Source organism: Ursus arctos, unplaced genomic scaffold (assembly GCF_023065955.2).
Source record: "Ursus arctos isolate Adak ecotype North America unplaced genomic scaffold, UrsArc2.0 scaffold_36, whole genome shotgun sequence".
Lineage (NCBI taxonomy): Eukaryota > Metazoa > Chordata > Mammalia > Carnivora > Ursidae > Ursus > Ursus arctos.
Window position 1 is genome coordinate 5589617 of NW_026623050.1, and position 13852 is coordinate 5603468.

Here is a 13852-nt window from a genome sequence, read left to right on the forward strand (position 1 = left end):
GGGGAAAACAAACAAAAACGAAAACAAAGAGCATGCTTGTAAACCTCTCTGAGGGGGGGATATTCAAAAGTTCAGCTAAAGTTTTCACACACATAGACAGGCATTTTTCTTCTTGAAAATGAATTTGTGTCCACTTGATTTGTAACTTGAATTCCAAAATCTTATATCCTTCCCACTTTCCGTAGGCAGTTAGATGGAATACTATTTGAAAGTGTAGCTTTATTTATTTGAACGCCATTTTGTGGACAGATCAGAGAGGGAGTATCACACCTATCATCTTTGTCCAGAAAAAAGCTTTCCAAATGTTCATGTAAAAACTTTCAAGTGAAAAACTTCCAAAAAGATTTAAACAACCGTTTAAATTGGTTAAATCAGTTTCAGACAGTATGTAAATGCCCAAGGTGAATAATGTGAATCCTCGTTCTGACTTGCTTCTCCAACTATCCATCTCATTACCTCAGGCTTTGAAGTACCCCCTTTACCGGTCGGTGTTTCTGTGATCACTAGCCCTGAAAAAGAAGGGCAAGATAAACTCTGAGCTAAGGGTAAAATAATGATGCAAAGTTTCTTGCTCCATAGGACACAGGCATTTATAATTCTTTGGAGCTCTTAAACCATACAGCGAATCTTCCTGAAACTGGATGGTAAGAAGAAAGGAAAAGGAATTGACGTTGAGCCGATACTCTGTGACACATTATCCCAAGCACATTTCATGGCAATTATATAACTCAGAGGAGATGAAAAACTTGCTCCAGATCACACAGTGAGTAAGCCCAGGTTTTTCTCCTTCTAAATCCCAACATATTACATTATATCCTGAAATCTCTTCCCTGTAGCTTTTGTTTCTGACTGGTGGATGTAGAAATGTCTCTATTTGTCCCAGCTCTCTTAGGTAAGACATCACCCTACTAAATATATGATCTCATTCAGTATGTACCCGGAGGGGTGCCAAAGCAGCCAGAACAGTGAGATATTTCCTTGATCATACTAAAACCTGCTCAACAGGACATCTCAGAGTGCAGAAAAACATCCTGATTTCTGCAACATCATCAGTAATAACATAAGATAAAGGCAAACATTTGCGTTGGCACCAGCCATTAATAGGATTTCTGATGGACAGGACCATCGGAGAGTGAAAAGATTACTTCTGTAATCACTTGTGGAGTGATAGCATAATAAGAATGAGTGATACATAGCTCAGTTATATTTTGGCATGCTTTGTCTCTCTTCATGCTCATATGGATCCCATGCGCCTTTTGCTTGCCATTAGTCTAAATCCTGTCACACCCTTAATTCCTAGGAATCACGCACAAGTTAACAGAGGTAGGATCCTCCAAAAGGCACCTGTGCTTTCCCTGCAGTCACCTTCAACTCCCTACGTTCCAACAGGTACACGCACTGCAAGCACAGAAGGCCCAAAAGGACACTAAGAACTCCAAAGCCTTCCACGTTTTGCAGGGCACAAAGACAACTGAAGAAGAAATGAGCTAATTTCTGTATTTCATACAATATTCCTTCTACAAAAGGATCTTATTCAGAACAACTTTTCATCTGTCACCATATTGGTTTAATAACATGGACAGGAATGGCTATAACTCTGATTTTATAAATTCAAGGAAAGGCAGTAATAATGATTTGGTTAGCCCTTTCTACGTTGTGAATTCTAGGCAATATAATTATTTGCACTCAGCCCTTACCTAAGGTTGTCTCAAATGCCTGTGGTTTAGACCCTCCCGTAGTGGTGTCATCCATTAAACTTAACTTACATCTAAAGCCTGAAAGGCTTTAGTTTAGTAATAAAATGCCATCCTTAGCCCCTGTAATTGAAGCTCCTTTCCTTCTCAGGGGAGTTTTTTGAGGAAAGGTCTTGACAAGAACAGTGAGTTGCAGCACTCAGTCAGCCGCGTGATTATGAGGGTAAACAACTGATAACACTTTCAACCATTCTGCACCCATACAGCCACTCTGGTTTTCAGAGTGTTAAATACATTACAGGAGATTTTTAACCCTTTACTATAAAACAGGCTTTGCATTGTATGATTTTGCCCAACTATAGGCTAATGTGTTTTGAGCATGTTTAAGGTATAATGGTTGGTAGGTTAGGTATTAAATGCATTTTTGATTTTGCCCAACTATAGGCTAATGTGTTTTGAGCACGTTTAAGGTAGGCTCGTCTAAGCTATAATGGTTGGTAGGTTAGGTATTAAATGCATTTTTGACTTAAGATACTTTGCAGTGGGCTTATCAGCACAGAAGCCTATCATAAGGTGAGGAAGATCTGTACTCAAAAGAATTGAAAGCAGGGACTCAAACAGATATTTATCCACGCATATTTATAGCAGCTTATTCATAATAGCCAATAGATAGAAACAACCCAATATCTATCAGCACAGGAACTGATAAACAAATACAAACAATATATGTAACAAATGTAAACGAACTTGTAAAACAAATTTTATAGGCATACAATGGAATATTATTCAGATTTAAAAAGAAATGAAATTCTAGCACATGCTACAACATGGATGAACCTTGAGGGCATCATTATGCTAAATAAAATAAGCCAGACACAAAGGGAGAAATACCGTGTGATTCCACTTATGTGAGGGTTCTTGAATACTCAAATTCATAGAGGCAAAAATAGCATGGTTTCCGGGTACTGAGGGCAGAGCGCAATGCGACACTAGTGTTTAACGGGTGTAGTTTCAGTTTCGGAAGACGAGGAGCTGTGGAGATGGATGGCGGTGATGGTTGCAGAACAAGGTGAATGTGGGAGCTTGCTGGGTGGGCTAAGATGATCATCCTAAGACTTGGGAGTAGGAGAGGAAATGAAAGCCTGTCTTCTTGTCCATCTCCTATCCCACTCCTCTTAGCTCATCACAACTGTCTTCTATTTCCCCAATTGTTTTCACACATAGTATCAGAAAATGACTTTTCTTGTGTCTGTAAACATAAGGTAAGTTATCTCCTGCATTCCTTGGACAATCACCACTTCCAATAGGAAGAACTTCCTGTATCACCCAGGTAGAGTTCAGGTGACCCTCCTCTGTACCTAAAACCAGCCTAAATATATTTTTATTATGTCATTTGTTGAACTATTATGTATCAGTTTATTATAAATTATAAGAAGCTTCAGTAATATAAAAAAGGCATATATTATGGACTTCATTCTTTTGATGATATACCATATTCTTTTATTATTTGGGGGTTTAGTTAAGAGTTTCATAAAACTTAGCCTTGCTTCATTTACATCTTTTAAAAATGTTATGCCCTTGGTTGACTGCAGATATCTGACCAACCTACTTGCAGTAAGGCATAAAATCTGAGTTGCTATAACCTTAATACAATGGTTATAACAATAATCATTAGTTATTTAACCAACAGTTTTTTACTGCTAAATAACAAATTACCACAAACTGAGAGCAGCTTGAAACAACAGCCATTTATTATCTGACAACTCTGTAGGTCAGAATTCTAGGTAGGCTCAGCTAGTTCCTCTGCTCCAAGTCTCATACTCAGGGTGTCAACCAACTGCAGTTCTCATTTCCAACTCCAGGTTCTCTTCCGAGCTAACTGGTTGGTGATAGAATTCATTTCCTTACTATCCTTTCCACTGGCCCTTCCATCGTAAAGCCAGCAATGGTAAGCTGAGTCCTTCTCATGCTTCAAATCTGACTTCCTCTTCTACTCCCAGCCAGAGAAAATTCTCCTTTTCAAGGGTTTGTATAATTAGTTCAGCCCACCCAACAATCTCCCACTTACCATACAGCTTAACATAATCATGGGAATAACACCAGGGCGGGGGTCATGGAGTCATCTTAAAAGTTTGCCTTCTGCAACCACGACGGTGCTTTCAGTCAAATGTATCTCCATTGTTTTCATCTTTTTGTCTATGACAAGGACGTGATTTTCTACAGGGGATGGCTAGAATCAAGAAATGTAACTTGCAGTCCTGAAGCAGTTAGAGAATCACTGATTCAAATGGAATCGCTCCCATGCTCTCGACTTCAGAAGAAATGTGTGCTACACAGGTTAGCAAAGCAGCCATCTCCACTGGGCAAGTAATAATAAAGGCAGTCGTGATTTCGGTGGCAGAATGAGATGCCAAAAATTCTATTAAAATGTTCCGCTGCCCCACGAAAGTAAGATTGTGACCACCACCTGAGTTGGAAACTCAGTTATCCTGCTGCCGAACCACAATTTCAGTTATATTGTGCAATCTAGAGTTTCTGAGCTAAGTATGATTAAGCTGCTGACTATACCAGAATTAAATTTCAGCTATTTTTCTGTGTACTTTCTATTTATTGTTATAAAAACATACCAACTATAATCACTGTAATACTATTTTGAATATTTCCTAACATATATTTAGCTTATGAGTTAACAAAATCTCTAACAAATCAACCCATATAATTCCACTGGGCTCTTACACAATATTTTCTGAAAGAAAGAAGATGGGACTGAAATCAGTCCCAGGAGTTGATTTCATGAACCAGATTTACAGAGAATACAATGGGACATGAAACTCATAGAAGAAAAAGAAAGAGGCCCTTCTTAAGCAGTTACTATCATTATGGAGACATTAGCCCTTTCACTCAGTCCCTTGAAGGAAAGGACTATTTGTATCTTATCTTTTTGTCCCCTAAAAATAATGCCTAATTTCATGATTTGAACATGGTAAATGCACAAGGAATATCCGTTGAATAACAAGTGAATGACCGCTCGTTCCAAAACTCGAGTAAGAAATATTTTAATAGTGAAAACTGAAACTAATCTTAATGTTCAAAAATAGAGAGCTACTTAAAAATGTTTTGATGTCTTTGAAATTATGTTGAGGAAGAATATAATATATAGCGATATAAAAACTATAATACAAATTACAGATAAAGGCAGGTTACTGAACACTACAAAATATTCCATTAATTACAGAATGCTAAAAGATACAGCAGCATACTGGGTTGTCTCTGACGGTCGGATTACAGGTTGTTTTTATTTTCTTCCTTAGGACCTTCCTGCAATTTCTGAATTTTATTACTTTAAACCAACTTGAAAAAAAAAAGTTAGTAAAAATAAAAAAAGAAAATGAATCGAGTTTGAATTGCGATCTGAAGCTTTCAGCAAAACATAGTTGAATCTTTGCCATGGACACCAAGTCATTTCCTTCTTTTCAGTGGCATTTATATCACCACCACGCATTTTTCCCAACTGAGATGACACAATGGAAAGACCATTCCTACACCAAGCACTGAGCCACTGGAAAATGGAATGTCAGTGTGAGCATCTGCAGATCAGGAAATCGAGTCACAGAGCAGGACCAGGATAAGAGTCTAAGCTTATGTCATTTGCTCATCAGTTACTATACTTAAAGAAAATTATACACGGTGTAATACCCTCTCTCTGTTCCTCGGCTGCTGTGAAGAGGAAGGCATTTTGAGCAAATGTCCTTTAAATGGAGAAAGAGAGAAGATCAATTACTCCAAGTTACTTCAAATTAGATCTTAGTCAGAATCCCACCCCAGTATGGAATTAGCTTTCCTTCTGGACTGAAGTTCCGGGTTGGAACCCACAACCCAGGGATGACAGGCTCTCAGCAAAGACTGAAGAGCATCATTAGCACCAAGGAGTTCTTATTCGTCCTTGTCCCCTTCATCTTCCCTTGAACCCCTGGCTTTGCTTGTGTTTCTCTGAAATCATTAGAAAAATTCCTCTTAAAATAAGTGAGTGCCTGACTCATTGGCCTACTTCCTCTGTTTTCCACCCAAGTGGTAAACAATGGGCTCTATTCAAGTGGGGACGGGCTGTGCACTGGGAATCCGTGTGCAGACAAAGCTCGTTGTCTCAGGGCAGACTGCCAGACTCATGTTCTCCTCTGCTCACCTCCTGGGCTCTGCTCCTCTGTTATAAGGGCCACCTGACAAAACGCAAAGCATTCTCATGGTCCTATGACCCTAGAGCTCACTGTCTCTTTTTCCCCCCACGCTTCCATGGAATACCACCCTAATTCTCATGTCAGGGCAATTGAGAACAGCCCTTCAAAAGATAAGAGAAACAAGGACAGAAGGTAGCTCAGGCCCCAGTCATGGGATTTTCCCTAAGGACTACCAGGTTTCATTTATAATCACTTAAAGACTGTCCTAACTCTCCTCCTAAATTATTTTGTCTGTAGATGGTAGTTGCTGGGGAAGAGAATTCTGCAAAGTTAGGGACATGACAAGGCATGGGAAGAGACTAGCTTAAGACTTGGAGAACACAGACAAAAGGGACTGAATACTAGTATCAGAATCAGACTATGGAACCGAGGAACAGGACAAAGCTTCAAGTTAAAAAGGGAGCAAAAAGGATGAGAAGAACTGGGTCTAAATGATGGAGTAGTACTCAAGAGAGAGGGAAGGGGGGGGGAGAAACATGCTTACACGCATTTGAAGAAAGGTGGCCACCCCCAGCGGCATATAGGAATCACAGGTGGAACATTCTGCAAATTGTATAGACCCTCCCTTGCCAAGAATTTCATGTTACCTGAGGCGCTGTGCCAGCTACCTGCACCATTTAAAAATGGTTAGGAAGAAAATTAATTTAAAGAGACAATAAGGGAAACTAATAATTATTAAATAATTATGATATTCCAGTTACTACATTAGGTATGTTTGCTTTTTTTTTTCCTTGATCATTTTGACTACCACATGAGACATGGTTCTTATCCCTATTTTTTTTTTTTTTTTTTTTACTGATGAGAAAATTATAACTTATGGAGGTTAAGAAACTTGCCCATGGTCACAGAACTAGTAGGGTAGCGCTAGAATTTAAAAACCAAGCTGTGTAGCAATTCTACTACTGAAGAAAATTAAAACACTAATTCAAAAAGATATATGCATTCCTCTGTTCATTGCAGCATTATTTATAATAGCCAAGATATGGAAACAAGACATGAAAACAGTGTCCATTAACTGATGAATGCATAGAGAAGACGGAATACTGGTTAGCCATGAGAAAAAATGAAATCTTACCATTTGTGACAACACAGATGGACACTGAGGATGACCACCAAGTGAAATCAGAGAGAGAAGACAAATATTGCACGTAGAATCTAAAAAACAAAACAAACAAAACAAAATGAAACCCGAACTCCTGGATCCAGAGAACAGACTGGTGGTTTCCAGAGGAGAGGGGGAGTTGGGTGGGTGGGGGGGGGGGGCAAAAATGGGTGATGGGGATTAAGCACTACAAACTTCTAGTTATAAAATAAGTAAGGCACGGAGATATAACGTACAGCATGGGGAATACAATCAGTAACACTTTTAATTTTGTATGGTGATAGATGGTAACCAGACTTAGCGTGGTGAGCATTTCACAATGTATACAAATGTCAAATCCCTAGACTGTACCCTGAGACTACTAGAATACTGTACAGGTTACCACTCAATAAAAACAAATAAATAAAATAAAACTGTGTGACTGAAAAGCCATAAGACAACTCATTCCTTCTTGTACAATAACTTCTCTCTCTATTAATATCCAAACACCAAGTTCTCTGGACCCCTCTTCTTTAGTATCATTTAAATCCATCCTCTTCTATCCAATTCTACTGCCCCCAACTCAGGGCTTACCAAGTTTTCCCCAAAAGCCTCTTCACTGTCCTTCCTTTCCTCCCTTCCTCCCTCCCTCCTTCCCTCCTTGCTTCCCTCCGTCCTTTTCTTTTTTTCCTTCTCTTTGCTTCAACATACATCTGAACAACTCCAGCCTGCTTAAAGCCCTTCAGTGACCTCTCACTGTGCTGAGATGAAGTTCTTGCTCCCAAATCTGGCACTGCTTACCCACTAGCCTTCATTTTACAGCCTCTCCTCACTATCTGTGCTCCAACCACACTGGACTTCTTCAATTTCCTCAAAACTGTAAGTTGTGGCCTCAATCAGGGCTTTTCCACATGCTGCTTCTTCAACATGAAACATTCCATCCTCCTCTTTACTTAGCTCAGCAATTTTCAAACTTTTTGGACTCAGGACTCCTCTATACTCTTAAAAGTTAGTAAAGATTCCAAAGAGCATTTTTTAAAAATGTGGGTTCTATCTACGGACATTTACATGTTACAAATTAAAACCAGGAAATTTTTAAATATTGAATTCATCTAAAAATAAAATAGTAAACTGATTACACTTTAACATAAATATTTTATGAAAAATAACTACATTCTCCCAAACCAAAAATATATTGGTAAAAAGAATGGCACTGTTTGACATTTTTGCAAATCTCTTTAACGTCTGCCTTAATAGAAAACAGATGGCTCCTCATGTATACTTCCACAACCAATATGTTGTAACATCATACATCATGTAGCCTCTGGAAAGCTCCACTGTACACTTGTAAAAGAGTGAGAATGAAAACAGCTAATTACTTCTAAGTATTATTACAAAAATACATTTGACTCCTGAACCCACTTACAGTGTCTTAGGCAGGGACCTCCACTGATCCTAGGCTATCTTCAAGAACTCCTACTCTTTCTTTTTTCTCCCAGCTTTACTGAGATATAACTGACAAATAAAACTGTAATATATTTAAAGTGTACAACATGGGGCGCCTGGGTGGCACAGCGGTTAAGCGTCTGCCTTCGGCTCAGGGCGTGATCCCGGCAGTCTGGGATCGAGCCCCACATCAGGCTCTTCTGCTACGAGCCTGCTTCTTCCTCTCCCACTCCCCCTGCTTGTGTTCCCTCTCTCGCTGGCTGGCTCTCTCTCTGTCGAATAAATAAATAAAATCTTTAAAAAAAAAAAAAATAAAGTGTACAACATGATGACTTTGTATACGTACGTATTATGAAAGGATTCCCAGAATCAAATTAAACACATCCATCACCTCATAGATTTACCTTTTTTTTTTTTTTGGTGAGAACATTTAAGTGCTACTTTCTTACCAAATTTCAAGTATACAATACAGTCTTATCAACTATAGTCACCATGTTATACATTAGATCCTCAGACCTTATTCATCTTATAACTGAAAGTTTATACCCTTCTATCAACGTCTATCCATTTCCCCTAGTCTCGGCTTCTGGCAACCACCGTTCTATTCTGGTTTCTGAGTTCAACTTTATATATATCTATAATCCACACATAAGTGATATCATGAAGTATTCACCTTTCTCTTTCTGGCTTATTGTTAGCACAAAGCCTTCCAGATTCATCCACGTTGTTGCAAATGGCAGGATTTCCTTCGTAAGCATGAACAGTACTCCTGTGTGTGTATGTGTGTACACATATCTATCGATCAATCAATAGATCTCTCACAGGTATATATCACATTTATCTATTTGTACATTGACAGATAATTAGATTGTTTCCAGACCTTGGCTATTGTGAATAATGCTGCAATGAACATGGAAAAACAGACATCTCTTACAGATGATGATTCTGTTCCCTTTGAATATACATCCAGAAGTGGGATTGCTGGATCACATGGCAGTTCTAGTTCTAATTTCTTGAGGAACCTCCATACTGTTTTCCACAGCAACTACACCAGTTTGCATCCCCACAACAGTTCATGATGGTTCCCTTTTTTTCAGACCCTAGCCAGCACTCCTTAGGTCTCATCTTCAAGTTCAAATGTGACCCCAAAGAATAGGATGGGTCCCCTTTTTGTATGCTCCTGTAACACCCTCTACTTTTCTGTCAAAACACTGGTTGTATACATAATTTAACCAGTAAACTGCCTGAGGATAGGGACCATGTTAGCTTTGTTCATAGTGAGTCTCCAGTGCTCAGCCCACCTGGCAGGGCCTTAGAGTATCTTTGTGGGAAGGACGACGAGATGGAAAGAGGGAGGGAATCAGACCCAGGGAGACAACTTCCTGACAACTGCTGCATTCCTTCAGCATGGGGATGTAAATCTGCACAGCAAGCTGAAGCAGCCTGGGTTCCATTTCCCTCTGGAAAAGTGTGGGAGACAGAGACAAACAAAGGACTAGAGTGAAGAGATAGAGACAAGACAGTGTAAAGTAATGGTTATGACTACATGTGCTGGAATCTTCATTAACGCAATCACCCGACAACATATGCCGAGCGTCTACAGTCTGTCAGGCACTCTTCCTGGTACTTAGGAATACTTCAGGAGAAAATAGAGAAAAAATTCTGACCTCAAGGAGCTTCATTCTGACCTGCACTCAACTCCAGGTTCTGCCACTTGATAAACGGGTTGCCTTAGACTAGCTACTTAATCTCCTGATGCTTCATTTCCCTCATCTGCAAAATGTGAACAAGACCTAAATGTGTCCTGGTGCGAAGTACATAAAACAGTATCTGTAATGTCCCTCGCAGAGAGTCTGGGTCCTAACAGATGCTTGATAAATGGAAATCTTCCATTTATGGTGGCAACTCTTACTTCAAAACTGATTTTTTTTTCACATGCAGAATCTCTTCTATAGACCACAATCTAATCATTTACAGGACGTCACTTGGGTAGTTGCAGGGGTGAGGGGGTGATATACTTAAGGACCTCAGAGAGCCTCCGGAAGGTTCCAGTGTCACTCTTCCTATAAAGAAGCATACTTCTAGCTCTCTCTAGACTTAAGAAGGTGTCTGGATTTCTACACTGTTTCATAATACTGGAGAATGAAACTATTCAAGGTACTATCATACTCTTCAGCAATGTGGTACTTCAAGACAGGCTTTCCTGGGGACTCACTCTTACAGTTATGCCAAGAGAATAAGACGATTTTAAAGAAGAGAGTCAGTGCCAACAATGTGTAACTTGACTATTTACATAAGCTTGTCATGTATCATAGTGCTACAGAGTTTCCAACCCCGCCTCTGACTGATTTTGGTTTGACCTTTCTGAGCAGTAGTGACTGCCTTCAAAACAGGATTGCCAGGAGAGACAGAAATGGATTGGGATAGTTGATTTTTGTTTTCTCTTGCCACCTCCTTTCCTACAGTTAGCACCACGCTAGAGAAGTGAAAGAAAAAAGAAAAGGATAGTCATGTCAACTGATTCTGCTAAGTGTTACCAGTCTAGTAAAAACATTTGAAGTTAAAGAGTATTCAAACATGGAATGAAATAAAGTTTGGTAATTACTTTTGTGGATTTAATTTCCTCAGACTACTCCCGTTGCTCCTTAGTAGGAAATATTCATGAGTCAACTATTCAGAATCACAATTATTCAAGAGATGTGGGTTTTAGAAGGAGGTCTGATGCCGTGGCAAGCCTCACTGACTTGCTTAGACTGTTCTTCAAGTTGAAGAGCAGAATGATGTCTGATGTGACTGAGACACATGGCTTCAGAGTGTGTCAAGAAGACCTGAAAGCTCCCACATGGAAGTGAAATTCATTACTGGCAAGCACAGTGACAGGACACCATAGAGGACTGAGCCGCAAAGAATCTGCAAAGCCCTGTGGCTAACTCTGTGGCCTAGTTTGCTCTTGTAGTCATTGTCTTGGATAATCATCTCAAATCTGTTCCTGCACTTAAGAGCCACAAGCCCATGACTGAGTCCCCCCCACCCCATCCCATCTCGGGTTCTTTTACACTGACCTGTCAGAGTAGACTTGAAGCAAACGTAGATATTACATCAAATCATCCAACAGATGTCCCTTTCAAATGAGATGGAGCAGAACCAACTCTATGGAAAAGTTATAAACAAGGAAACATGCAACCCACGGATTTTCAATGGATTGGCATGGCTTCTTGTATAGAAAACTTAGTCTCTTGGGTGGAACATGAGTTATACAAGAGTGTATAAGCATCAGAAAATTGAATCTCACCCCAATCAAGGCTCACGCTTCCTGACAGGAGATGTAGGAGGACATTTTAAAATCTAAAATCTTCATCACCTCACCAAAGTATTCTTCAATTTCATGGCTCCAAGAAGTAAAAATTTAAATAACTGGGATAAAAAGATTTAGAAGAGAGAATTCCAGCATCCAGCTCCATTTCTGTCAGTGACTCACTCATTGTATTGGAAGGCAGTGGGCCAGAATTGTCTGATTTCTGTTTCTGATTTCCCTGTTCATTGGCATGAGAGGATTTCATGGCAGGAAAACTAATGTCTGACTGGGCTCCAAGTGCTAAATAAGAGTATTCCATGTTCATTCCAGGCCACCAAGAGGTTCAGGGTCACCAAATCGCAGACTGTGAATTTGAGCATTTGATGGTTTTTGCAGACGACTGGGTGAACAAAGCAAAACCCAGGAGATCTATAAAGGTGGAAACTAGAAATTTCTCATTTGAATTATTTAACATGCCTCACTCCTGTGGTTCTGATAAAAGAACTGTAGGCCCTTCCATAGGGTGAAATGAAGTTACAGAGTTTACTTTTTGACCAACACTAGAAACAAATAGGAAACATGCTCATTAATATTTACAAAGTGCTTCAAGGCACCAATTTCTTGGCAGGTATTTTTGTTGTTTTTATTGTCTATATGTGCAGGCAATTAATACTGCTTAGGAAATCAAATCATCAATTCAACACTGCCTACCCCTGATTAAATTTTACTCTAGCAATAGCAGAGAATTCATTTAAAATGTCCTATATGCTAGGCACTGGGAATGTAATAGGCAATAAGATACTGTGCCTCACTTCAAGGAATCTTCAACATCATTTGACCAGTTTTATTATTACATTACGTTGGAATTACCAGAGCACTTAGTTCAAATCAAAAACTCATATAAGCCTTTGCAGAAGACAGCTCAGGTGAGCTCAGTCTTAAACGATGTGGGGATAAATGTATACATTTCTTAATAACACAGAATGTAGCGCCCACTAAAATGCATGAGCCTGCTTCACATGTATTGCTTCTCAGGGTCCAACTACTGGATTTGGTCCAACTACTGGATTCATTCCACTGCTCAGTATCAACGCAGTGCCATCTCTCTCAGCTGAATATCAAACTTGGCAAACTTCTTCCTTGATCCAGGTCATGAATATAAACATTAAATAGGACAACCTGAAGTCTGACCCCCAAGAGACTTCTATCCAGGCTCTATCCATTAATTTCTTAAAGACTGCCTACTATTGCAAGCAAGGTTAATTCACTTTTTGCATAACTGTGTCACTTTAGCTCACCTTCAATTTAAAAGATTACTGAAGCTAGACTTCTCACTTTCTTATATTTGATGACATATATAGAGCTCATACAATGGCTCTATACTTAATTTCCTGGAACTGCAAATTGGAACTGAATCTACATATTGGAACTCATAAGTAACTAGACTGTAGCTTAACTTTACTAGGATAAGAAAGGGGAAGAAAGAGAAATATACATAACATCTTACTATGTCTAAGTCCCTGTGCTAAGCACTTTATTCAGTCATTCACACTCCAAAGATACATTAAGAGGTAGTTGTCCATATCTCGGCTATTATAAATAATGCTGCAGTAAACATGGGGGTGCATATATCTTTTTTAATTTTCTTCAGGTAAATACCCACTGTTTGAATTTTCTTGAGATAAATACCCAGAAGTGGAAATGCTGGATCATATAGTAGCTCTACTTTAAACTTTTTTAGGAACTCCCATACATTTTCTATTTTTATTTTCTTGAGGTTTTTTTTTTTTTTTTAAGTTTTTATTTCCCCATGTTTTCCATAGTGACTGCACCAGTTTGTACTGCCACCAACAGTACATCAGAGTTCCCTTTCTCCACATCCTCACCAACACTTATTTCTCATCTTTTTAATACTAGTCATTCCAACAAGTGTGAGATATCATTGTGGTTTGATTTGCATTTCCCTAATGATTAGTGATATTCAGCATCTTTTCACGCATCTGCTATGTGTGTATGTCTTTTAAGTGTCCATCAATGAATAAATGGACAAAGAAAATGTACACACACACACACACACACACACACACACAAATGGAATACT